The sequence below is a fragment of the Manis pentadactyla genome, chromosome 6 (assembly GCF_030020395.1).
Source record: "Manis pentadactyla isolate mManPen7 chromosome 6, mManPen7.hap1, whole genome shotgun sequence".
Classification (NCBI taxonomy): domain Eukaryota; kingdom Metazoa; phylum Chordata; class Mammalia; order Pholidota; family Manidae; genus Manis; species Manis pentadactyla.
In genome coordinates, this window is record NC_080024.1 from 107,938,004 (window position 1) to 107,963,809 (window position 25,806).

At 39.3% G+C, this 25,806-nt stretch overlaps 1 pseudogene; it reads right to left on the minus strand.

Annotated features, from left to right (window-relative positions):
• Positions 1-1,254: 1,254 nt before the first annotated feature.
• The window catches only part of LOC118909938 (solute carrier family 41 member 2-like), a 52,216-nt pseudogene continuing 27,664 nt past the window's right edge, over positions 1,255-25,806 (minus strand).

The following is a 25,806-nucleotide window of genomic DNA, read 5'->3' on the forward strand; positions in this document are numbered from 1 at the left end:
CACACACTTGCATGCATGATTTCTCATACCACCTGGTCCTTACAAATGCAGCTTAGGTTATTTTCTGCTTTTGATTATTTACAATTTTTCTGAAAAAAAGAATCATTTAACAAGTCAACAATCAAAAATGACTCCTTGCATTATTAAAAATCTATCAAAGCTGCTAAATATTTGAAAGGGAGCTTTCTAAGAACACTCTTGTCATAATTAATACAAGCAGGTAAAAGTGATTTTATCTTATGCTCAACAGAGCGTTTTAGGTTAGGTTAGTAACAAGTGGTAAATTCATCTCAGTTGGCATGCAGGTGGGCATGGTTAAAACTGATAAGCTCAGCTCGGTCTCTTTCATTTTATAGCCTTTACTTTACAGTATCACACATCTGTGAGACAAGAAAAGCTGACCTAGAGCTTAATAACCTCTAACCTTGTATTATCAGTTAAACAATAATTATATTTCTGCTATGTGTGTGGTTTTAGAATTATTCACTGCAAACATTCTATATCCCCTCCTATAATTAATTCCAGAGATTGAGCTTGTACTTATGTCAATGTCAACTTATTATTTAATCTTAAAGGCATTAAAGACAGCATGAATATTCTTCATCTTGTTTCAACACAAAATACTTAACAAAAAAAAAGTGAAGGCCATTTAATTTAACCAGGGCCAACTAAAATTTATGAGGAAAATGCAAACTGTTGCCTAAAAATTTTTGAAGAACCAAACGTTTTTCTCCCTAATTATCTGAAAATAGTAGGGCTTTCTTTAGTCTCCAACATGTTCATCTCTATCTCTAGTAAACACAGAAAATAAAAATTTAAGACTAATAAAACTGACCCAAGCAGCCAATACCATTAGACAGGGTAATGGAGAAACTACTAGAGTCCTTTCATTGTCTCCAGAAGTAAAGGACCATCTGGTCAGAAATCCACAACTGTTACAGAATAGATCCCTGTAACAAAGTAGCCTATAAGTATATTACTGTGAAAATTACAGTTAAAGAAGTGTGGCCATTTTTCATCAAGTGAATCATTAAAGGAATAAAATGTCAAGGAATCACCAAAAGCAGTGGAACTTTACCAGGCTTGTTCTTAAGTCCTGGACCAAAAATGCTCTAAATGGGCAATGACAACCTTTGGGTTCTTTGGGCCATTCTCCTGGAGTGCTGTTTAAATGGAATTAGATAGAAATCCTATTAATGTGAATGGTTACCAAAGTACTATCAATATCACTAGTAGAGAGTATAACAACCTCAGTCAAGTTAGGTCAGATACAGCTGTTTCTGTAATGAGGCTCAACATCACTTTAGCCATTGCTGTTAGGATAGGCTCCCAGCCTGAGCAGTGAACTGCCCTGTGACTGAACGTTTGGCAGCTATTACAATTCAGATAGGTGTAGAACCAAGAAAAAGGTATCAACTAACATGTAGTAACAGGTTTTGAGACAGGAGTCCAGCTGACTTATCCAAGATAATCTATATTTACAGTTATAGCGTTGCCCAAACTATCTATGTACAGTGACATTTTCAGGACTTACACCATTGTTTGAAATAGTGATGACCCCAAGCATTGTTATTCTCTGCAGAACAGATGCAGTGAATGCAGTTGCTGCTCTGCGAGATCACAAAAGTGTGAATGGCCAATATCGTATTTTCCTATGGAATCCAGCCAATATAATTGCTACACCTGCAGGAAAAACACCTACTGTTGCCTAACCCTGCTTTAAACTAAATTGCCAGTTATTAGGTTCTACTTTTCACTGGCTGAATCCATCTTTGCAACATTTGCTGCAGTGTATAATCGGAAATATAATGTCATTTCTGAGTTCCCCTTGAGACCAAGAAGTGCAGGGCTAAACAGCAAACAAACAAACAAACAGCCTTCCATTACTTTTTTTTCATACTTTTGTATTTGTTTCCTACTATTGTTGCTGTAATAAATTACCACAAATGCAGTAGCTTAAAGCAACACATATTTATAATCTTATGGTTCTGAACAGAAGTCCTAAAATCAAGGTGTCAGCAGGGTTACATTCTTTCTGGAGATTCTAGGAGAAAATCTGTTCTTTACCTTTTCCAGCTTCTAGGGGCTGGAATGTCTCCGTGGGGCCATTATTCTGTCTATGTGGTCCATCCTGTGGCACCCAAACATCCATGTTTATCCCACATGTAAAATGTATTCACTCTATCCCAACAACTCCAAAAATCTCAAACCATTAAAATTTCTCAGTCCCATACTATGCCAAATGAAAGTGTTCGAAAACCAGCTAGCAAAGACAGCACCAGTATTTGCAATGTGTTAAATGTTAAATTGCCACTGGAGTCCTTTTATAATTTTTAAGTTTGCTTCTACAATGATATCGTCCTTTCCATCACTAGGAATACTTTCATCTTTTGGCATGGCAGTAGTTTTAGAAGCCTCCCTTCCAACAGTACAATTTCAACAATATTTACAAATTGGCATAGACATCCTACATTTGGCTATAGCTTGAAAGTACTTGGCCAATTTTACCATGAAAAGACTGCTCTGGGAAACTGATATTCCATATGTTCTGATCTATTACAGAAGGTCTGCACTCCAGTTGATAATCCATTTGCCAAATACTATTTGTGTGTGTGTTTTTAAAATTCCTGCCTTTCTAACTGGAACCATTCTCAGCAGTAAGTTAAAAAATTTATCAGATGGAAATGTGTTAAATGTAAATCCAATCTGCAAAACGTCCTCCTCTGCCTGGACCACTACTTGTGTTAGTAATAGATCTTTTTTGCTATTAGTCATTTTGTCATTGCAACAGACCATTTACTCCTTATGTCTCAAGCTTCATGTGGAACCATAATAGTTGAATCAGAACTAAACAAACATTGGTTTTAAATTAGATGCTGATTCAATGTGCAGAAAAGAATAGTGTTTCCACTAAGAAATTGTGTTCAGCAGCTGCAGGGATTGGCTCTAAGAGCACTAAACACGGCACCCTGTCAAACCCAAGACTCTCACCCCTGTCACATGCCCCTGTGAAGAGAGGGAGGGGGACACCACAGGGGTGGAACAAAAGGCCTGCTTGCTTTATTCCCAAGCATCTGAGGCTCTGGCCTGTGGTCCTCGCCTGCTTGCTCCCTTCTCACACCATCATTCGTCACCCCTCTTTCATGATTAAATGTGGACAGGATTCATTGTCCACCTTCACATGGATGTTCCACAAAGTTAAGCCATATCTCTAGGAAGGTTGCAGAGAATTATTTTGACATTAAATCAACAAGACTTTTGGAATCTTTGTGGTTCTTATAGCTCACTAGACTTCTCCACTGAGCCAGCCAGTCCTTGAAACTAGCAAGAGAAATTTGAGTTTTCAGACTGTGCAGCACAGTACCTGTCCTTTGTCACCTTAGTCAACATCCTACTGTCCCCAAGGTTGCATCAAAGTTATAAATGTTGTCGAGATGCCATGTGGTCAATCTATTGATTTGCAGGAGGCTGAGCCCCCTTTCAAGCACACCAGGATTTGCTGCCCCTTCACTTTGCGCTTCATGTGTACACAGCCATAAAATCACAGGCCTTTGCCTGAGGTCCTTGTCTTTGTCCACTTTTCTCCATGAATTTTATATTATTTATATCTGATAATAATATGTTTATATCTTTGACAAATTTTTACAGCATTCCAGATTTGTATAGGCAACTGTGTATTTGACCTCTCTTTGAATTTCTTGTAGGTGCCTGAAACCAAACATGTCCAAGACAGGGTTTTCCTCTTCCCACCTCCACCCGGACCCCTGAGCTGCTCCCTCTGTATCCTCCCTTCTTCAGATTTTAGTAAGTCACACACATGTTCAAACTATAAACTAGATATTTATTCCTTAGAGTTATTTTCATTCTGTAACCCCTTTTACTTACTGCCTGAAGCTTAACACAAATCTTCTAGAAATATATTTTTTCATTATTATTTGCTGTGGTAATCACAGAGTTGTCAAATGCAATGGAAAGGTAATTAGATTATTAACATACTTTCTCATGTTGTGGATTGTCTATAAGCCTGATATTACCACGCTAACACCAAATAACAGATTATTAGGTTGTGAATACTTCAGTAGCTACTATTTAAGTTCAAGAATCCTTTCAACTTGTCCTTCAGATGAAAATGACCTCTTCATCTTTTCTTACCAAAGGCTTTATGAAACCAGTGGCTTTAGGGGAAGTAATCCTTTTGCAGCCACATCCTGTCCCCTGGCTTTCTCTTTATGCCACAAATGCATGTTTTTATTTATTCTTTGATTCTGAATCACAACTGAGTTTAAATTCCTTCCCTGTGCCTGGGGTTCTGGATGCACTATTTTAGATGAGATTTGATTAACAGAATGGGTACCACCAGGTAAAAATGTTTCAGTTTGTTTGGCTTTGCAATTATTTTACACACACACACACACACACACACACACACACACATTTTGCCATGGGCTGTTAGAATTTGTTTTTGTTTTTAGACATTTAGTGTTTGGAGCTAGAGGGCATAGACTCCTTTTAGAATGTTCCAGTCCTCAAATGTCAGAGAAGGACAGAGACATAGCTGTTTCCTGAATTTATTTTAGGAAGGGAGATTACCTGCTGGTTATGGCATTTGGAAACATGGGCAGTATCAGCCTTAGATGAAGGCAGAGAAGCTGGTCACCAGGTGGATGGAGACTCACTAGGAATGCTTGCTCTTCGTGAAAACCATATCCTTTTTCTGCTTGATAATATTGGAAATGCTACAGTTAGGGATGTATTTTTTTGTTGTAAGTCCCATGTCTTCTGTTAAAATACAAATACCCAGGGAAGCTATCACCCTAAGCTTACCAGTCAATATGACATTATAGTTAATTAGCTTGTTTCCCAAAACAGGTTTTTGAAGAGTAATATAGGATAAATAATAGGAGAACATAGGAAAAATAAACTCCCATGGGAGTGAGAAGAGGATGGAAATGAAAAAGGTGGACTGGGGATGGTGAGAGAGGATCTATTTTAATTGCTAGAAAGCATCAGGTGGACAAAACTGGGGGCAGGGAAGCAGATAAAGCCAAAAATCATTCGGCATGAGCACAAGTGTTTCTGCATCCCCAGCTTTTGGGTAGAATTGCTCCCATCATTTGGCAGTTTGTCCTGGAAGTTCTCTACTACTTTATTGGTCACAATCCTTAGTTTGATGACACTGCCAATCTCACTGTGTCTTCCTGATCTTCCTGATTTCATCCTGAATCTTCCTGATCATTCTTCAACTGGAATATAATGGCTGTCCTCCTTATTGTTCCTTGGCCAACTCAAATGTCAGAGAAGGACAGAGACATAGCTGGTTCCTGAATTTATTTTAGGAAGGGAGATTACCTGCAGATAATGGCATTCAGAAACATGGACAGCATCAGCCTTGAAAAAATTTTGAAAAATAACTTTATTTCTACCTTCTCTCTTTATTAAATTTCCTGGACATTTAATTAAATGGTAGAAATGCAGGTATATATGTTCGTGAGTGGTATATGTGTGTTGACATATTTTCTCATCTCTAAATATGAGATGCGCATTTTTTCAATGTGTATCAAGGAAATGGGTGAGAGCAATTGTTTCTTGTTTGAGATGGGTCAGAAAGCGGGCATTTTGGTAAAGGAGCAACAGCCATCAGGCATGAGGAATGAAGCTGTGTTCTGCGTCTGGTCACAGTCATCAGTCTAGTATTGCTGATGCATGAAGTGAAAGGTGGAAGTCAAATATTTTATATAGGCAGACCCTCTCATTTATGGTCAATTGAGCTTTGACAAGAATGTCAATGTTATTTGGCATGTGTTGGAGGAAAATATAGCCTTTTCAACAAATGCTGCTGAGACAACTAGATGTTTACATGCAAAAGAGTAAAGTTAGATCCCTATCTCACATCAGATGAAAAATTAACTACTAATAAATCAAATACCTAAATGGAAGAGTGAAAACTATAAAACTCTTAGGAGGAAACAGGTAGTTTTCATGACCTTGGAATATGCAATCACTGCTTAGCTATGATGTCAAAAGCACAACCAAACAAAAAAGAATAGATGTGCTTCATCAAAATTTAAAGTTTTTGTGTACTGAATGATTCTATCATGAATATGTAGTGATAAATCACAGAATGCAAGAAAGTATTTGTAAATCATATATCTGATAAGGGTTTTACTATTCAGAATCTGTAAAGAGCTCTTATAATTTAAGAACAAAAGGACAAATAACCCAATTAAAAATGTGCAAAAGGCACAAGCATAAAAGGGAAAATAGAATAAAAATAGATAAATTGGGTTAAATCAAAATTAAAAACCTCTATTCACAGCAGAGTGAAAAGGCAATGCACAGAATTGGAGGAAACATGTAAAAATCATTTATCTATTAAGAGGTGAGTTAATATTGAGGATATATAAAGAACATCTTCAACTCCACAAGAAAAACAAAAACAACCCAATTAAAAGATGGGCAAAGGACTTGAACAGACATTTGTCTAAAGAAGACATACAAATGGCCAATAAACACATGAAAGAATGCTCCTCACTAATTGTTAGGGATGTGAAAATCAAAACCACAAGCTGTCACCTCACACCCTTTAGGATGGCTACTATAAACAAGCAATCAAAACACAGAAAAGAACAAGTATTAATGAGGATGTGGAGAAATTGTAACCCTTGTGCACTGTTTATGGGAATGTAAAATGATACTACTGCTATGGAAACAGTATAGTGGTTCCTCAAAAATATTAAAAATACAATAATCATGTGATCTAGCAATTCCACTTCTGTGTATGTACACACCCATGTTCAAAGCAGCATTATTCACAATAGCCAAAATGTGGAAGGAAATCAAGTGCCCCTCAACAGATGAATGGATAAAAAAATGTGATCCATTTGCCAGAGGTTGGGAAGAAAGAGGAAAGCGAAATATTTAGTGGGTACAGAGTTTTGACTTTGCAAGATGAAAAGAGCTGCATAGGTCAATAATGGTGATGGTAGCACAATGTGGGTGCACTTAATAGCACAAAATTGAACTCTTAAATATGGTTAAGTTGGTAAATTTTATGTCACTATGTGTTTTACCACAATTAAAATCTAAAAATGTACAAAGTACTTGACTGGACCTTCTTCCAAAAAAGATATACAAATGGCCAATAAACACATGAAAATATGCTCAATGTTAGTTATTTGGGAAAAGCAAATAAGCACCACAATGAAGCACCAGTTCACATCTAGTAGGATAGCTACAATTAAAACCCAAACAAAAAAAAGCCCACAAAAAATAACAATTGTTGAGGAGGATGTGGAGATATTGGACCCTGGTGGGAGTACAAAATGGTGCCATCAGTTTGGTGACAGGTTGATGGTTCTTTAATATTAAATATAGAGCTACCATACAACCCAGCAATTCCACTCCTAGAAACATTCTCAGAAATTGAAAACATATGCTCACACAGAAACTTGAACGTGAACATTCATGATGGCATTATTCATAATGGTCCAAGTGTGAGAACAATCCAAAGATCCATCAGCTAATGAATGGATAAATGGATAAGTAAAAAAATATATCCATACAATGGAATTTTATTCTGCAAATAAAAAGAAATGAAACATTGATAGATGCTACAACATGAATGAACTTTGAAAATATATGCTAAATGATAGAAGACAAACATAAAAAGCCACATGTTATATAACCCATTTATATAAAATGTCCACCAAGAACAAATCCATGGAGGCAGAAATCAGTTTAGTAGGTGGCAGGGGATGGGCGGAGGGAAGAATGGGGAGTGACTGATAATGATTTCTCTTTGGGATGATAAAAATAATCTGGAATTAGATACTGGTAATAGTTGCACAATGTTGTGAAACAAAAAACACTGAATTGCACAGTTTAAAATGGGTATATTTTATCTCCATATAAACTAATAAAATAGAAAAATGCAAACAATAGAGAAGTATAAAGAAAAAAAATGGAAAAGGCCCTTTCTACACCACCAATCCTTCTTTTTCCCCACATCCCAGGTAGAAGTTGTCAACAGTTTAATGTGTGCTTTTTTCTGGATATTTATGCACTTACATGTTTTATGTGTGTGTGTGTATGATTATACTGAATGGTTGTTTCTATAATTTGCTTCTTTTTAATATACTACTAGTATCTTTCCATGTCCTGATATGTACATATCTTATTCTTTTTTTTTGCAATATATTATTTGAAGTATCAATATTTACTTAATCAGTTCTACTTTATAGCATTTAATTACTTTCAACTTTTCATTGATTAACAATGTTTCACTGAAACAACATGTATCTTTTTAAAATTAAGATATAATTGATATACAATCTTATGAAGGTTTCACATGAGCAACATTGTGGTTCTAACATTCAACCATATTACCAAGTCTCTCAGCTTAGTAAGATGCTATAGAGTCATTACTTGTCTTCCTCATGCTACACTGCCTTCCCTGTGACCCACCTACATTATGTGTGCTAATCATAATGCCCCTAATGCCCTTCTCCCTCCTTTCCTCCCCTCCCCAACCCCTTCCCCAACTCCAAGAAGGTAAACACTAGTTCCTTCTTGGAGTCTGTGAGTCTACTGCTGTTTTGTTTCTTCAGTTTTGCTTTGTTGTTATACTCCACAAATGAGTGAAATCATTTGGCACTTGGAAATGACATGTATCTTTACACCTTGGAGATAATATTTGGGTAAGTTACAACTCTAGATATGATAATTTTGTACCATAAATATGGGTGAAGCATTTAATTTTGGGTAGATACAACCAAATTACACTAAAGCACACTAATGTAATCCAATGTTTTTAAATAACATTTGGAAGTTTCTGTCCATGCAGTTTCATAAACACTATTGATTATCAAATTCTGTGAGTTTGTGCTAACATGATGTGACAAAAATTGTATTTTCTAGGCTTTGTCCATTTTCATATGTTTGCCTTTTTCTTAATTATTTTTAAGGATTCTTTTTATAAGAATTAAACTTTGCTTTGTCAAATATTAAGTTCCCAGTGTCTTTTTTTGTCATTTTAACTGTTAACTTTAAGATACAAAATCTTTACATTTTAAAATATTCAAATCTTATTTCTTTTTAAGATTTTCAGGTTATATAGCTTATTTAGGAAAAGCTTTTCTACTTTATGATAAAACAAATATTTTCCAATATTTTCTGCTAGTGTTTTTTAGTTTTGTTTTTTTCATGTAACTATATAATGCATCTAAAGTTTCTTTTTTTGTATGATGTGAGGTAGGAATCAAAATGTACTATTTTTCCAATTGGACATGCCATTAAAACCACTTTTGTTTTACCATATTTCATAATGATTAGGTGAAATGTTGCCATTATTATGTATTACATTCCCATATATATATATATGCATGTGTCTGGACTTCAGCCTGTTCTATTGACTGTTTATTCCTGTTTTAATTACAAACTCTTATCTCTGCTGTGTATTACCTCTTAATGTGTCTTAATATCTAACATTACCCTCATTCTTCTTCCTTGCATAATGTGCTTGAATTGCATTTTATGACTAATAAATTAAACTTGTGGCCTGAGCAATAACAACCTTTGTTTAATCACTTACTTGTTTTTTTAAATCATTTGCTTGATATACATTTGTCCATAACCCCCAGCCTCCACTTTCGGTTGTGTGTTCATCCCCTCTCTCACCTGTGAGATCAAGAGTTATCTACTCACTCAAGTGTCTTCCAGAAATAATGTGACCTTAATCATTCATATCTCCTCAAGTTCCTGTATGAGTAATTTTCTTCTATTGTATCACTGAATCAAGTTAAAAACAAAACTGGAAAAGATTTCCTGCCTTTGAAGTAGTTTAAGACTAAAACTGGAAACCCTTTTTGTTCTTGGCCATTTTTGTTTATTCTAGCAATTTAGTGGCTACATGGGCATGTTTGTATCTGATGGATCCAATACATAGTTTATCCTACTTTTAAAAAGATCATCTCTTTTTCCCTTGAGGCAATAATATATGAGTCACTTCTTTTCAAATAATACCAGATTCTTTCTTAATTAAATTTTAAAATGTTAATCATAAAACTTCTCAAGAAAACATAGGAAGCAAACTCTTGGACATTGGCCATAGCAATTTTTTGCTGGATATGTCTCCCCAGGCAAGAGAAACAAAAGCAGAAATAAGCAAGTTGGACAACATCATACTAAAAAGCTTCTGCTCCACAAAGGAAACCATCAACAAATGAAAAGGCAACCTACTAAATCAGAAAATATGATATACATTTGCAAATGATAGATATCTGATAAGGGCTGATACCCAATATATATAAGGAACTCAAATAACTCAACACCAAAAACCCCCCAAACAAACCAAAAACCCAAACAAAGAATCCAATTAAAAAAGGCCACAGGACCTGAATAGACATTTTTCCAAAGAAGACATACAGATGAGCAATAGACATGCAAATAGATGCTCCACATCATTAATTATCAGAGAAATGCAAATCAAAACTACAAAGAGGTATCACCTCACACCAGTCAGAATATGACTAGTATCAAAAAGGCAAGAAATAAAAATTGTTGGTTAGGATGTAGAGAAAAGGGAACCCTTGTGCACTGTTGGTGGGAATGTAAACTGGTGAAGCCACTGTGCAAACCAGTACGGAGGTTCCTTGAAAAATTAAAATTAAAAATATCATATGACCCAATAATTCCACTTCTTGGCATTTGCCTGAAGAAAACAAAAACACTACTTTGAAAAGATATGCACACCCCTGTGTTTGTTGCAGTTTATTATAATGGCCAAAATATGGAAACAACCTAAGTGTTCATCAATAGATGAATGGATAAAAAAGATGTATGGAATATTACTCAGTGATAAAAAAAGAATGAAATTTTGCCATTTGCAAGAGGTATTATGCTAAGGGACATAAGTCAAACAGAGAAAGAAAAATACCATGTGATTCCACTTATATGTGAAATCTAAAAAATAAACAAAACAGAAATGAATTCTTAAATACAGAGAACAAACTTGCGGTTGCCACAGGGGAGGGGCTGGGAGCAGGGGTAATATTAGGTGAAAGGGATAAAGAGTTACAAACTTCCAAAATTAAAAAGTTTTTTCTCAGACTAATAAGGAACTTCTGGGATTTGAGCATATCTACTCCAATTCCAGACATGGCTATGTCCCTTTTAATTTTATGGGGATATATATTAAAGTTGGCAAAATGTGGTATCTTTATTAACTTTATATTTTCACCTGTGGAGATGTATCTATAGCGGGATTATCCACTTATATGTGAAATCTAAAAAATAAGTGGATATATGTATCCACTTATATGTGAAATCTAAAAAATAAACAAAACAGAAATGGATTTCTGTAGAAGTTCAATTACAACTCCCCAGTTTCTGGCCCTTATTCAGAATCTGTCTGTCATGTTACCCTGAAAGCCAAGTTTGACAGGTACCATCTTTTGAAGGATAAGGAAATTGCTTCTAATGGGGTCCAATAGTAATCCACTATTTTTAAGTTTGATTTTTTAAGATGTAAATGTTTGAATATTTAACATTTCAAAATAAAATTTTTAAAAAGCTCTTTTGAATGACTTCATTATGCAAAAAGGACAATAGCAAAAAGCATTCTTTCAAATGAAGATAAAATAGATATGAGTTCTATGTCATCAATTAGGTTTTCAGAGTCAGTTGAAAATATCAAATTACATATTTTTGTTAGACATCTGCCAACATTTTATTGCATTTGAGTTAACAAACTTAGTTGTCCAGACATACACTTTGCAACTATTTTATCTTGGTAAGCACATCAGGAAGTTTATTGCTTAGTATTGAAAATTCTAGGAAGGATTTATTGATTTTTTTCCCCCAATTACAGGGTGGGTGCTGGACTAGTCTTTATTTTGATCTCCGGTTGTTTTTGTTAACCTTAGAAGAAATGGCTTTCTGGAATTTGTTGGCAGAGTGATTTTAGGGTTGTTGACATGCTATCCAGGCTTCAGGGGCCACTGTGGAGAAGCCATAGACCAGTGGCATGTGGCCGCCCTGCCTCAATGGTAGCAGCCACCTTAATTGTTTTGGTGTGTATTAGGTATTCACATAGGATTTTATTTGAACAAAAGATTTAATTGCTGTAACCACCTTGGAAGCACTGCTTTATGACCCAGAATTTGAGGGACTAGACAACCCTTTCAGAGTGTTGTAATAATGGACCTAAATTGTTTCTGAAGGATGTTGTGGCTTGGCATAAGCTGCCCCTTGGTGCAGGTCTGCAGAGAGAGGGGAGTGGCTCTGTGTTCAGATGCCCTTCTGTCACAATGTTCAGACTTCACAGATCACACCTCACACCTCAAATCAGCTAATGCGATGGCTTTGTGTTTGAACAACATGGTTCCATACAATATCCTCTTCAGCTATCTTTCAGAGTACAAAGCTGAACCACTGTCCTTCTGCCTAACAAAAGTTGTCTGATGAGAAATATTTATAGGTAATTGGAGAACTGTCAATCAATGCATTTTTCTAGATACCATAAAATCTATTCTTGGGTTATGTTGACTCAGTAAATCTGCACTGGAATTGCTAATGGCAATTCCAATTATACATCTCATGAACATAAAAGACCTCAAGGCATGGGACTGGGTACTCTCTTTAGTGCTGCTTCTCTCTCTTTATTGGTTCCTCTCCTGTGATTTCCTCATTACTTTATTTTAAATTTTGTTACAATGTGGATTTACACAAGCTACCTTTTTTATCTTTATGTTTATAAGGAAAGGCATAATCAATAAAAATTACAATCCATATATAATGTAGGATACATTTATATCAGCATATGTCCACTCTCAAGGAACAGTGACTTATTACACCTTACTTCTAATGACTGAATGAAAAGCTTTACCTCGTTACCTCACACTTACACTTAGCCCCAGACTCCATGGTTTTGGTGCCAACCTCTGACAGAGACATTCTGTCAGACCCTGCCCTGCCATCCTCCCTTTGGCCGCATCTCCTGGTTTTCAAACTATTGACTTGAGGGAGCAGTAATGATGGAGAGCCTCTTATGTGTGTGGAGGCAGGTGTCTGCATTTGAATGTAGATGGTATTGACTCTTTCTTAAGTTAAATAAAGGAAATACATGTTCCATTATGTGTTCATCAGGATCCTGGAAAGAAAAGGCTAATGTGATTTCCAAAAATATTATTTTACAAGTTCAGAAATCAGAGATTCTACTGTGGGACTATGCACATGTACCAACCATTGAAAGCAGATGTGTGGGGTCATGCATCTCAAGAATTTGGTGAGGAGTGAAAGTCTATTATTTAACCTGATTTGTAAACAAAACCTTTTATTTAGGATATTTTTGCAGACACTCCTGGGTATACCACATGGCCCATACTTGTCCATATGTTTTTATTGATTTCGTACATTTATATTTTCAATTCAAAGCTATACATCCTACCATAATATTTTAATTTCAATGCATAGCTAGTTTTTTTGAAACTTGCTATTCAAATTGTGGTGCAAAGATCAAGGACATTGATGGCACAAAGGAGCATTGTAAACAACAGAGGTTCATTTCTTACATATAATATATGTCTCCCATGAGTTAGCAGGAGGCTCCTCTCATTATAAGCACTCAGAGATCCAGGCTGGCAAAGCCACTACCATGTTAAACATTTCTGGTTGCTGTACCAAAAGGGAAAAGAAGGCTCTCCAAATGGCCATAAATGGTATTCAATAAGCAGTCGCTGAATGGAGTAATGCACACTGTATGCCTTTTCATTGTCTCAAGTTTTCTTTTTTGTTTGCCTCAGAAGCATTTACTTTTTCTTTGTGTGAATCATGACATATCTTGTTGAGTTTATTCCTAGGTATTTTATCTTTAGATATTGTCATTAGTGGAGTCTCTATCACTATTGTGTCTTCTAATAATTGTTGTTACTATACATGAGGTATACTACTTTCTGTATACTCACTTTGTATCTAGGCACGTTAGTGAATTATTGTATCATTCTAATACATATTATAATTTTGGATCTTCCAGGAATATAATTTTTAAAATATAAATATGATAATTTATCTTCTCCTTTCAAATCATTATGACAAAATAATCTTTTATCTTATATAATTGCATTAGCTAGGACCTCCAAAATAACATTACATAATTGTTATGTGCATGACACATAATTAAGCATTATGTAATTGGATGGTGTATAGTTATGACATTAACATATTTTATAGAATATTTTTCCCATTAAGTATGAAACCAACATTTAGGGTGAGATTGATTGATATTTGAGCATGTAAAAGAAATATACTTCTATTTCTGTCTTAGTATGTGGTTAAAATAAGAAAGTTTGTTAAATCACACTAAATATATTTTCTGAATCTATGAGCTGTGTTTTTTCTCCTTACATCTGTAAAAATGGTAAAATACATGAATAGCTTCCCTGGTATGAAATACCTTTAAAATTTTTTTTATATTTATTTTTTATTTTGAATGCACTCATTTATTAATTTTTAATGCACTCCTGGATTCTGTTTGTTCATATTTTATTTAAGAATTTTGTGTGTGCTGGATGAAATGTGTGTGTGTGTGTGTGTGTGTGTGTGTGTGTGTGTGTGTGCACGTACGTGGTCTTCTGTTAGGTTTAAGGCTCAATCTTGTGCTCCTTAATCAAAATGATCTGGTAGTTTTTTCTTTTCTGTGCTTTATAATTATATTAGTTACCTGATCTTTACAGGTTTGGTAGAAATCCCCTGTGAAGCCATTTGGGCCTTGTTATTTAGTTTGATTTTGGTTTTGCTTTGTTTTTTTTATAAGGGAGAACTTTCAGAAAACTTTATGCATTTTGTAATTAGTCTGATTAGATCTCAGAGTTCATTTTGACATATTGAGTTTTCTTATGGAAGTATATATTTCATCCAAAATTCAAATTTATTTATATAGAGTAAAGTAAAATTGTATTTTAATTAACTTTTTAAATTTAGTTATGTCTGTGGTAATTTTATTTTCATCCCTTTTCACTGTATGTATGAGAATGTTTAAGCTAAAAAGTTTAGTTTTTCAAGAAGCAAGCTCTTTTCATTTTTTTATTTCTGTAATCTTTGTTTTCTGATGATTGAATCCAATTTTGTACTTATTCATTCCTTCTGTCTACTCTGCTTTGTGATCCAATTTGACACTCTTTTAATGGATAAGTTTAACCCATTTGCCTTTATACAGAGGGGAACTAGGCTTCCTTATTTATTCTTTTTTCATCCTCATTTCTCTTCTCCAACTGCTTAGGCTTTTTGGTGACCCAGTGTCAGTATTCATGTTTATGCTACTGTAGGGAATCATGCCTCTACTCCTTGAGTTTACTCAATAATATATTTTAACCCTCAACTATTAAAGATAAGGAAACCAGTGAACTGACACTATCTCCCACCTCCCACTCTGATAACAAATCCCATACAAGCAAAGCTTTCCTCCAGGTTCTACTTGTAGAGCACAGGGGATCTCCATCTAAGTTCTGCTCAATGCAGCCTCTCCCTTTCCTCTGCATCCACAGGGTACTACTGTCTATGAAATGGCACAGACCTATTTTCTAGAAATGAACTAGTCCATACTATTTGTTCACAAGGCATAGATACAGGAGGCACATTTGCAAAGAAAGCAGGAATCAATGTGGAGTCACTGAAATTAGCTTGCATAAAGTTTTCAGCACTGTAGAATTCAAAGTGCTTGCTATTTTGAAGATTTGTACTCTCTTCCTATTTCTTTTACTTCTTGTTCATGTGTTCAACATAGCGGGCATAAAGGGCGAACATGCCTTTCTGAAGTGAAATGCTGGACAGAGAGAGTGGCTTCCTTGCAGTCAGTTCTATGGAAGAACTGAAAGCATTACAGACGTGGCTTTGGCCCGTATATGACTGGGCAGAAAGCTCCATGAATAAAGGAGGAAAGTCTACAGTTGCTGACATCTACTAGGCAAACAGCACAGACACTATTTCATGAATTCTAAATCATGAATATTTTCACATTTAATACCTCTGAAATCAATGTGCACCTTTCAATCGATGGCTCTTACAGTTACAATTGAGCATATTGTTTTTCTTACAGGTACATAAAATAAGGGTGCACATGGCAGTCAATGTGTCTTAGTTAGATGTGATGAATGACAGTAGCTGTTAAATAAATGAAGATAGGGAGGAAGGCCATGAATTAACCATGAGACATTCCAACTTACCTTCAATGATCTCTTCTTTGGTTTAGAAATCAGCATTCACCTTGCTGCCTGATTTGTGAGTAAGAAACTCAATTTCAAAATCCACAAAGGCTTTGATAAGGACAACAGCATGATGAGAACTCCCCACAGAAGTCTGCATGGGATGTTCCTACACCACAAAGCAAGATGGAAGGTTATTTGCAGTGAAGGCAGTGGTATATGTAAACAACCCATGTATGTTAGACATGTCCTCCCCTCCCAGTTTCTAAACGTCAGTTTATCGGGGTGTTTGCTTTTAGCCTGTAGGACACATCTGTGCATCCTGCCTCTCCTCCTTTCTGTTTTTCTCACACATGATTTAAGACTCACCTTCTTTGGCCAGGTGGCCTGGCAGCACCAAGCTTTGAAACAACACCACATTGTTCCTTCCCATGTATCCAGTCTGTGTACACCAAACTGCATGCTGACCTCAGCAGGAAGCATTCACCGCTAGCACGTAACAGGAAGCCTGCCGGTGCACAAGAAGCCTCGGTGGCCTCCTCTCTCTTTTCTGTCAGGCTCAGCACGGGGGGCAGCCGTACACACACTTTCCTACACTACAGTCTCTGAATTTCACCAGAGGTCTGCATCTCCTGCTCATGTGTCCCAGGTGCTATAATAAATATTAGGAAAGGAAAACAAACAGAGGCTTTTTCTCTCTGCATATTTGGGACTGATAAAGATACACACGTGGATTTATAAAACATCCCTGCCCAGTACTTCAGGGTGAAGTCTTGGGACCCTCTGTAGGAGAGAGATATGTAAACTTTTACTTTGCAAATGCCTTTATGTTAATTTCCTTTATAACATTTATAGAGTGTAGTACACATGGTATATTTCTATTGTACATACAATATAAGCATTCATTACAGAGCCAACATCTTTCACAGATGGTGTTAACTCTGCAATGTCTTGGTGCAAACTATGTGACATGTTGCTACATGCAATAATGCTCCCATTGGGGACTTTGCACAGGTGTATGTATTTTTTACAAATGCAATGTGTAGAAAGCATTAGAGTATTTGTTTAAAAAGGGACTGTGGCCTTTCTGCAGAAAGTGAGGGAGAACATTCAGCAGCTTGTAATACTATTGTAAAAGAAATCTTGTGGGAAGATTTCTGTTTAATGTTATCCATGTGTCTGTCAGGATATGTAGCTAGAACTACAATGATTAGCTCTTGCAGCTTTGTAAATGATTGCCAAGATCATTACAAATCTATTAAGCTTCCTCTGAATCACCAAATAATCTTTCTTGTTTGTTTTTTTAAACAAACAATATAACAGTTACATATAACACAACTGAAGGTTCTTGAACAATTGATCACAGTTACATATAACACAGCTGTGGGTTCTTGAAGAATTGATCACAGCCTTGCCGATTTTAAAAGCAGGGCTGTGTAAAATGTGGGTACAGAAGCTTTATATTCAAGCCAGGTTGGCTGGGAGGTTCTCTGACATTTATAAACAGGCCAATATTGAAGAAATCAGGGCTGAGGTTTGGTTTGGACTGGGGCCAATGAATTCATAGTTTAGAATGGAAACAACATAGAATGTGATAGATTTACATGGTTTCCAGCCAGAACAAGGTAAGACTTCAAACGGCAGACCACCAGGAGCCAAATCAAAGAGAAGACTTCACAAAACTATGGTGCAGCTTGGCACACCTCCCATGGAAGTTGAACAGTGTGCCTGTCAGTGGGGGCGGGGGGAGACTACCACATCCAGAAGGTGTAGAGCTTTCTGTCTCTTTCATACCTGCACAGGGTTTCAGCCAGGAAGCAGGAAGGGTCTCTCTGAGCATCTACCTTGCAATTTACCAAAGGCATTTTGTCTTGCCAATTGGTTTCAGCCCCCCGGCAAGTTCGCTATGGATTCAATGTTTCCAAAGAAATTGACAGCAAAACATTCTTTGTGGTGAAAAGGGTTTATTATCCAGCTTGTTCTCCTGGCAGTAGGTGGAGATTAGTGTCTCTGCCTCCACCCAGAGCACTGGGCAGAGCTCTCTACATACTGCAATAATAGCTTATTGCCTATGGATGTGGAAGTGGCAGCTCAGCAACGGGCCAGTTACATCATCAGGTGGTTTAAGTTCAGTGAGGATCCTGGCCATAGGAACCCCAATTTCCCCACACTCTACCCCTCCAGGATTCTCGCCTTACAATCTACCTGCTTTCAATCTTCCACAATGGTCCCTGTGCGAGAAAGCTGGAGCACTGTACCCAGATTCCAACAGCAATAGAGGATAGCAACAACTTAGAGATAATAACATAAATTAAGATACAGGTAACAAAACTTATAATAATGTTCAAACCAGAGGAAGTTCCCAATCCACAAAGACCTTAGGGGTGATAAGACACATGTTTTAATGACACCAACATAGGCAAATCTTGTCCATCAGGTAGGATGCATGCAAGAGAGTGGTCCTGTGATAGGCCTGTAGCAGGAAGGTGGAGCCCTTCCAGGTCTAGTATACCATACTTATACTCCTTTCTCCGTGGGGGTTACCGAAGGGTCTATATGTAGTGCTACTGGAGGTGCATGCACTGGCCATAATGATAAAACAGAACTCCCTGGTAAGATGCTCCTACCCTCTGGCCATTCAGAATATACTACTGTGATCTTTGGGGGCCACTCTGCTGTTATTTCAGGAATACACAGGAGGCCAGCTTCCAGGCCTTGTCCCCAAGGTGCCAGGAGAGCCAGCCATCATTGGTCCATGTGTCAAAAGGTCCAAGGCAAAGTCCACTCAATAGAGTCTCTGGGGTTCAGTGCAGTTGGTGCTGGCAGCAAGATATTATTCTGGTGGCCAAACCTCGGCTTCAGTGATTCTTCCTTGGTTTGTACTTGCAGTTGTATAGGGGAGGCAGCCATATGGGTTAACATGTTTATGGGGCTTAAGGCTCCCTTTTGGGGTCTCTCATTCAAATGCCATAGCATGGTCCATAAGTGGACTGACCGTCCCCACAGACTATGGTATTTGACTTTAGTCCAGATTTTAACAAGCCATTGTGCCTCTCTATCATGCCTGCTGTGGTAGGATTGTATGGCACATGAAACTTCCAATTGATTCCCAGCTGTTGCACCCATTCTTGCAGTGTATGTCCAGTAAAATGGGTGCCCTGATCACTCTCAATTACCTGTGGTCAGCCATAGGCAACAAAGAGATGCTCCAGGCCTCTTTTGATCATCTGCTGGTCTGCACAACAGGTAGAAAAAGCAACTAACAGTCTGGTAGCTGTGTCCACACAAATCATGGCATACCAATATCCTTCTGACACAGATAGAGGCCCAATATAGTCTATCTGCCACCTGATGAGGGGTATAGGCCCCTTAGCTATTCTGCCATGTTGCTGTGGAACTCGGTGTAAGTTCCTTTTGGAGCTCATGACACACTCCTGCCAGGCTCTACTAACTTCTTCAAAGGTCAAAGGCAAGCTCCACCGATGGGCTGCAGCCCACATTGTCTTTTGCCCTGTATGCAAAACAAACTCTGATGTAACCATTGGGCTACATCAGAGGTAGGCTTCCCTTCTAACCAACGTATCTGGACCACTTTATATACTTCATTGTTTCCTGGGGATACCAGTGGCAAATGACCTGTTACATGGTATACTGTCTGACCATAGGCCCATAAGTCTTGCCACAATTCTTGCCCCAAAGGGGTCAGTGACCCACCAGCTAGTTGGCATGGTACCAGGTTGGTAGCCACAGAGTCAAGCTCTGATAGACAGCCCAGCAGACAGTATAGACAACTATAGGGGAGGGCTCCTGGCTGATAAGAAGCCACAGGGCCCACAATTCTGCCCATTGGCTGCCCTTCCCCTCACCATCTTCCATCCATATTATCTCAGTCTTAGGATGGAAAGCTATGGCCCTCCATTTTGGGGGCTGCCCATGGCTGGAGCCATCTGTGTACCATGCATCTTTAGGTAGAGGGGCTCTTCCCTCCCAATAGGGCCTCTCTGCTACTAATGGTTCAAAAGCAAGTTCTTCCTGCTCTTCACTAGTATATGTCACCGGCCCCAATAAGCATTGGAGTTCTTCACTCAAGGGGCTACTAGAGAGGGCACTACGCTGCTGTAGGTAAGCACCCACTTGGCCAGTGTGGGCGTTTGTGCCACACTACTCCTTGGCTTTTGGGTCCAGTCTTGTACCCACCCCAAGATGGGATAGGTGGTTATTACCTTTATCAGGGCCATTCCAGTGATGGGTTCTGTAGCCAGCAAGGGGTGATACATGGCAGCCAGTTGCTTTTCTATCAAAGTGTATCATACCTCTGCCCTTTTCCAGAGTTGTGACCAGAATGCAATGGGTTGACAAATTCGATCAAGCTGATGCCAGAGACCCCAGCCATAACCGTCTTCAGTCACATGAACATACAGCTCACAGGGCCTTGATGGGTCTATCATACTCAAGACATGCATGGCCTTGACTGCCCGTTTTGTTGTAGTAAAGGCAGATGTGGATGTCTCATCCCAGTCCCACCTGACACCCTTTCATACCAACCAGTATAAGGGCTTCAGAATTTGTGCCAAGTGCGGGATAAACACTCTCCAGCAGCCTAGAAAAGCCCAAAACTATTATAGCAATGCTGCAGTTGGAGGAGTAGAAAAGGCCTGGACTTTGTCTGTAACTGCTTCTGGTATAACTTTGGTCTTACCCAACCAGACAACCCCCAAGAATTTGACAGACAGACCAGGTCCCTGAACCTTGGTACTGTTCACAGCCCCACCTTTCTCCTGTAAATGTTGCAGCAGTCTAGGTGCTGCACCTTCTAGAACTGAAAGAGAATTGGACATGAGCATGACATCATCAGTATAATGGTATAGCTGCACCATTAGTGGTTTCTCCCATGTAGTCAAGTCCTGGGCTACAAGTCCATGATAGATTGTGGGGCTGTGTAGGTATCCCTGTGGAAGGATGGTGAAAGTCCATTGCCATTCTTCCCAAGTGAAGGCAAACTGTTCCTGACTTTCCTGCTCAGTGTCAATGGAAAAGAAGGCATTAGCAAGATCTATCACATAATGGTATGTTTCTAGTTCATGGATGAGGGTGTGCATCAGGCCTGTAATAGAGGGGACAGCAGCATGCATAGGGGGTATGATTTTATTCAATTCTCTATAATCCACAGTCATATGCCAGGAGCCATCTGGCTTTTTTACTGGCCACACTGAGGAATCAAAAGGACTATGGGTGGGCTTTAAAATATCCACCTTTTTCAGCTCCTGGAGAGTTTCTCCAATCTCTTTATGCCTTCCTGGCAGTTTGTATTTTTTGGTATTAGTCACTGGGCGAGTCACAGGCAAAGCTATGAGTGGGTACCTAGCATGTCCCCTCAGAACTGCCTTCACCACATGTACTCTCAGTCTGCATTCACCTGCAGTGGTCTGCAACCATAGACCCTGAAGGATATCAATCCCAAAAATATACTCAGGGATAGGAGATATATACACAGTATCCTCTTTTGGAGGTAGATGCCCTATTCCCAAAGGGATTTGGGCTTGTTTCTCTCTGATAGCCTTACCCCCATATCCATCTATGACAGTGAGGGTCCAGAAGAACCACTCAGGGTTACCATGAATCAGTGAACATTCAGCCCCTGTGTCCACCAGAGCCAGGACACATTGTACGTTCACTGGAGACCAATGGATAGTTATTTCAACATGTGGCTTCCGGTCCACCCTGGTCCCTCAGGGCAGATACCTTGACTTCCCCTCAGTCAAACTGTGCTCCCCAATCATCTTCCTGTGTGGGCTCAAGTGAGGTTGTTTCACTCTCTAGCAGGAAGTCTTGCAAACACACAGGCCGGACTTGTGGCTCTGTCTCTGACCTCTACTTCTTTGGTCTTAATGGCTGGAACTGCTGTTCTGGTTTCAGTTGTTGCCATAGCTCTAGTAAGATCCTATTTGACTTCCCATCTAATTTCCTTTCATCTGCTCCTGCCTATATTAAATCAACCCACATCTGGGTTGTCGTAACCTTCATGGGGCCCTTTAAATTCTTCTTGTGAGTAGCAGACCTTATTTCTTTCTGTGTTCTTATTGTTTCAGCCTCTCCTAAGTCTGCTACTGTATGTGTCACCTCACTTATGGAATGCCCTAAGTGAGGGGAAAGAATGGCCACTAAAGACCCAAAGAGGGATGTGGGAGCTGTTTGAAGCACAATATTTCTCATTGCAGTAGTGAAAATCTCTTCATCTGGGCCATTAATCTGTGGACCATAGATGGCATTTCTTATGCCTCTCATAACACCTGTTGGAGCTCAGCATACGTCTGCCACCTAACAGGAGAGGATGGTAGATCACCTGGATTGGGCCACACAGCATGAAGTGCAGTCATAAGTCAATCGAGGAGGGAATGACTCCCTGGAGTTTGATGTGCATTTTGTAATTGCTGCCTCAAGGTGGGCTGCACTGTCAGGGAAGCCAGCTTTCCCATCTCTAAACCTGACAGAACAATTCCATCCACCCCTAAGTGCCACAGTCATAGGAGCCAAGCTGATACTGACTCTGAGGGCTACTGCCTAAACCGAGAGCCCAAGTCCACCAGCTCAGCCTGAGTATAGGGGTGGACCATAGAGTGCTCCACTACCTGGGGAGGGGGCTTCTCTTCTCCTTGGGAAATTTCAGCTGCTGGGTCTTTATTTTCTTTACAACCACTGGGTGTCCTTTCAATACAGGAGGGCTCAATGCCCCTGGCACCACCCCTTCATCCTTCCCCAGCTCCTCCATTTCTGGGTCTGATGGCACCTTTCTCTCCACTCTCCCGAGTGCCTCCTCTGCTACAACCTTTACCTTTTCTACTGTGCCTTGCAGCAATGCCAGCTCAGTCTTCACCAGCTCTCTTACCTTCAGCACAATGCTTCGCAGCTGGCTTTCTCGTGCCACCTCCACCTGTGCTTCCCTCAGGAATTCGTTTTTTCCTTGATGGTCTTTTCCTCCTTCAGAGCCCCTGGCAGCACTGGCATCTCATTCTGTAAGGAATATTTTACTTCTTCAATGGAACCTCGCTGCCAGCACTCTCATGCTGCCTCCTCTCGCATCAATGCCATTTCCTTCTTCAGGGAATCCACAGAAGTTTGCAGCTCACATTCTCGTGCCACCATTTTTTTAGTCTTTTTCAGTAACGTCCTTCTCTTCTGTAGACTTTTTTTAATACTGTGAGAAGTAGCCAACCCACAGTCCCTACTGCCTCATGGGCACTCGGTCTCTGAAAAGACTTACTAACTATACCAAGGACTATTCCTACTGCCTGAGGTATCACCTCCACTTGCCTCTAGTCCTGGGGTGGAGCCCAGTCCTCTAGGAGGCAAGCCACCTCAGTCCACATACCCCCTGGGGTACAATCCACTGTCTCCCCATTCACAGGGGCAGCCCGCTGAAGCACCCTTCCCATAAGGGTAGCCTGTCTTTTTCCTTGGTCAGCAATGAACCCTGTGGACTTTGCCAATTGTCTTGCCAATGAGTTTCAGCCAGGGTCAAGTTTGCTATGGATTCAATGTGACCAAAGAAATTGACTGCAAAACATTCTTTTGGGTGAAAAGGGCTTATTACCTGGCTTGTTCTCCCAGTGGTAGGTCTTGCACTAGCATCTCTGCCTCTGCCCATAGCACTGGGCCGAGCTCTCTATATGCTGCAATAATAGCTATTGCCTACATGTCCATCCAGAGTGAGTGAGAACTATATGGGGTTACGGGTGCTGAGAAGAGAGCGAGAATGAGCTTTGGGGCCCTTCACCTGTGCGGACCTGCAGCTCAGCTATGGTGTTCAGAGAGCTCATGGGCATGATACTGCCCAAGAAGTCCTAACATATCAGAGGAACTAACAGAGGGAGGGAGGCTCTCCTGTCTTGGGAACTACTGTTCATTTTATAGTTAATAGAGGGCATGACAACTCTTTCTGAAATCTCTACTTCCAAAAACAGGAACATACACCACTGTGGAACTGCTCCCTATGCCTGCTCTCCAGGGTCTGTGGCCTTTGCACCCAGTATGTCTTGTTACCTGCCGCATTTCCTGCCTCACTGTGACCCTTCTCCTTCTTACCAGCCTGTGAGCTTGTTTTCACTTTTCAACTTCCCTCAGGGCCTTTGCTGAACTCCTGTGCCTTGTGTATTGACTTCCATTCTTCCTTCTGATTTTGGGGCTATTCCTTGCAGAAGCTCCCCAGGGCCCTAGACTGCATTTGACCCCTTGTTAAATACACTATAGCTCCTACATTCCCATTGGTACCACTTGTTACCATTCACAGTTTATATTCTGGAATATATGATTAATGTTTTTTTTTAATGAAAATAAAGTAAGGAATAGAGTAAAAAAGGACTTTCTTTGCAAAATATTTTATTCCTTTGGTAGACCTCTTGAGGACATAATTTGCCTTCTATTTCTGAGGAACTAGAGTGATATTTACTGGCCCAGTGATTCATCCCCCTCTTCTGGGAGGAGATGGGGCCCCACAGCCAAGAGAACAGTCATGTCCACATGAGCACCGCTGATGTCACACAAGCCTATGACTGGATCCAAAACATCTAGGAGTATCTCAGAACAGCCTTCCTCTCTTCACATGGCCTGAGATTTCCCTTACTGCCCTTCAGGCCCAGTGGTACTTCCTGATGACCACTCAGGCACATTGCATCCATTGTGGAGATGATCTGTTGGAGATAGGATGTCGAAAATGGCAGGTGGAAGATGGTGGTGGCCTTTCTGCTATATAAAGGCTAAAATCTTCCATGAGCTTGTTTCACTGTGTTGTTTATCTGGCTATAAAACGTCAAGTGGGCAAATTACTACATAATTGTTGGTGTAGATTTTCCATTATTCTGGACTTCTTGAAGTGCACTTCAAATGGTTACTTCTCATAGAGAGCTCAATCCCCATGGGACCCATTTGTGAGTCCTTGGTCTAAAGATGTCTGGATATAAAGAAGCAAGTTTGTGTTCCTGTGGTTTTGTGCTTACTCTCAACTCCTCTTCACATGGCACTTTTGACCTGTGACATGAAATGATCCTTCCCTTAGGCTCCCAAAGGCCTCCATGTATATAAGCTGAGGACTAACTTTCACTTGAGAATTTACTGAAAAATAACTCAGTGACTGAGAGGAGATGGCCTCCCCAGAGACATGGTGCAGCTACATTAAGTACAAAATTTAAAGATAGCCATTGTGGCCAAGAAGCTTAACCCAATGCTGTTCTACTTTTATTGAATTTGTAACCAGGTAATTTCATTTCTTAACCTGTATTTTCCCATCAGGAGGAAAAACTTTTCAGTTTTCTCTGCTCCACAGTGAACCACATTGCTGTGCCTAAAGAAAGGTCTGACTGCATGTTCTCCTGGACTGTAGAGACCAGTTGACTTCTGTTCTTTTTGGAAAAAACAGGGAGATACCAACACCACGATTCCATGTACATGAGAATTCCAGAGCTGTGAAGATCGTAACAGAATAGAATGATTCACGTGCTAACTGCCTTTAGTCGTAGAGAGAACACTTGCAGGTAATGTCAATGTACAGAGTCCACAAATTACCACGTCAAGCAGTGATGACCTGCCATCATCCGTGATCAGGAAAACTCACCAT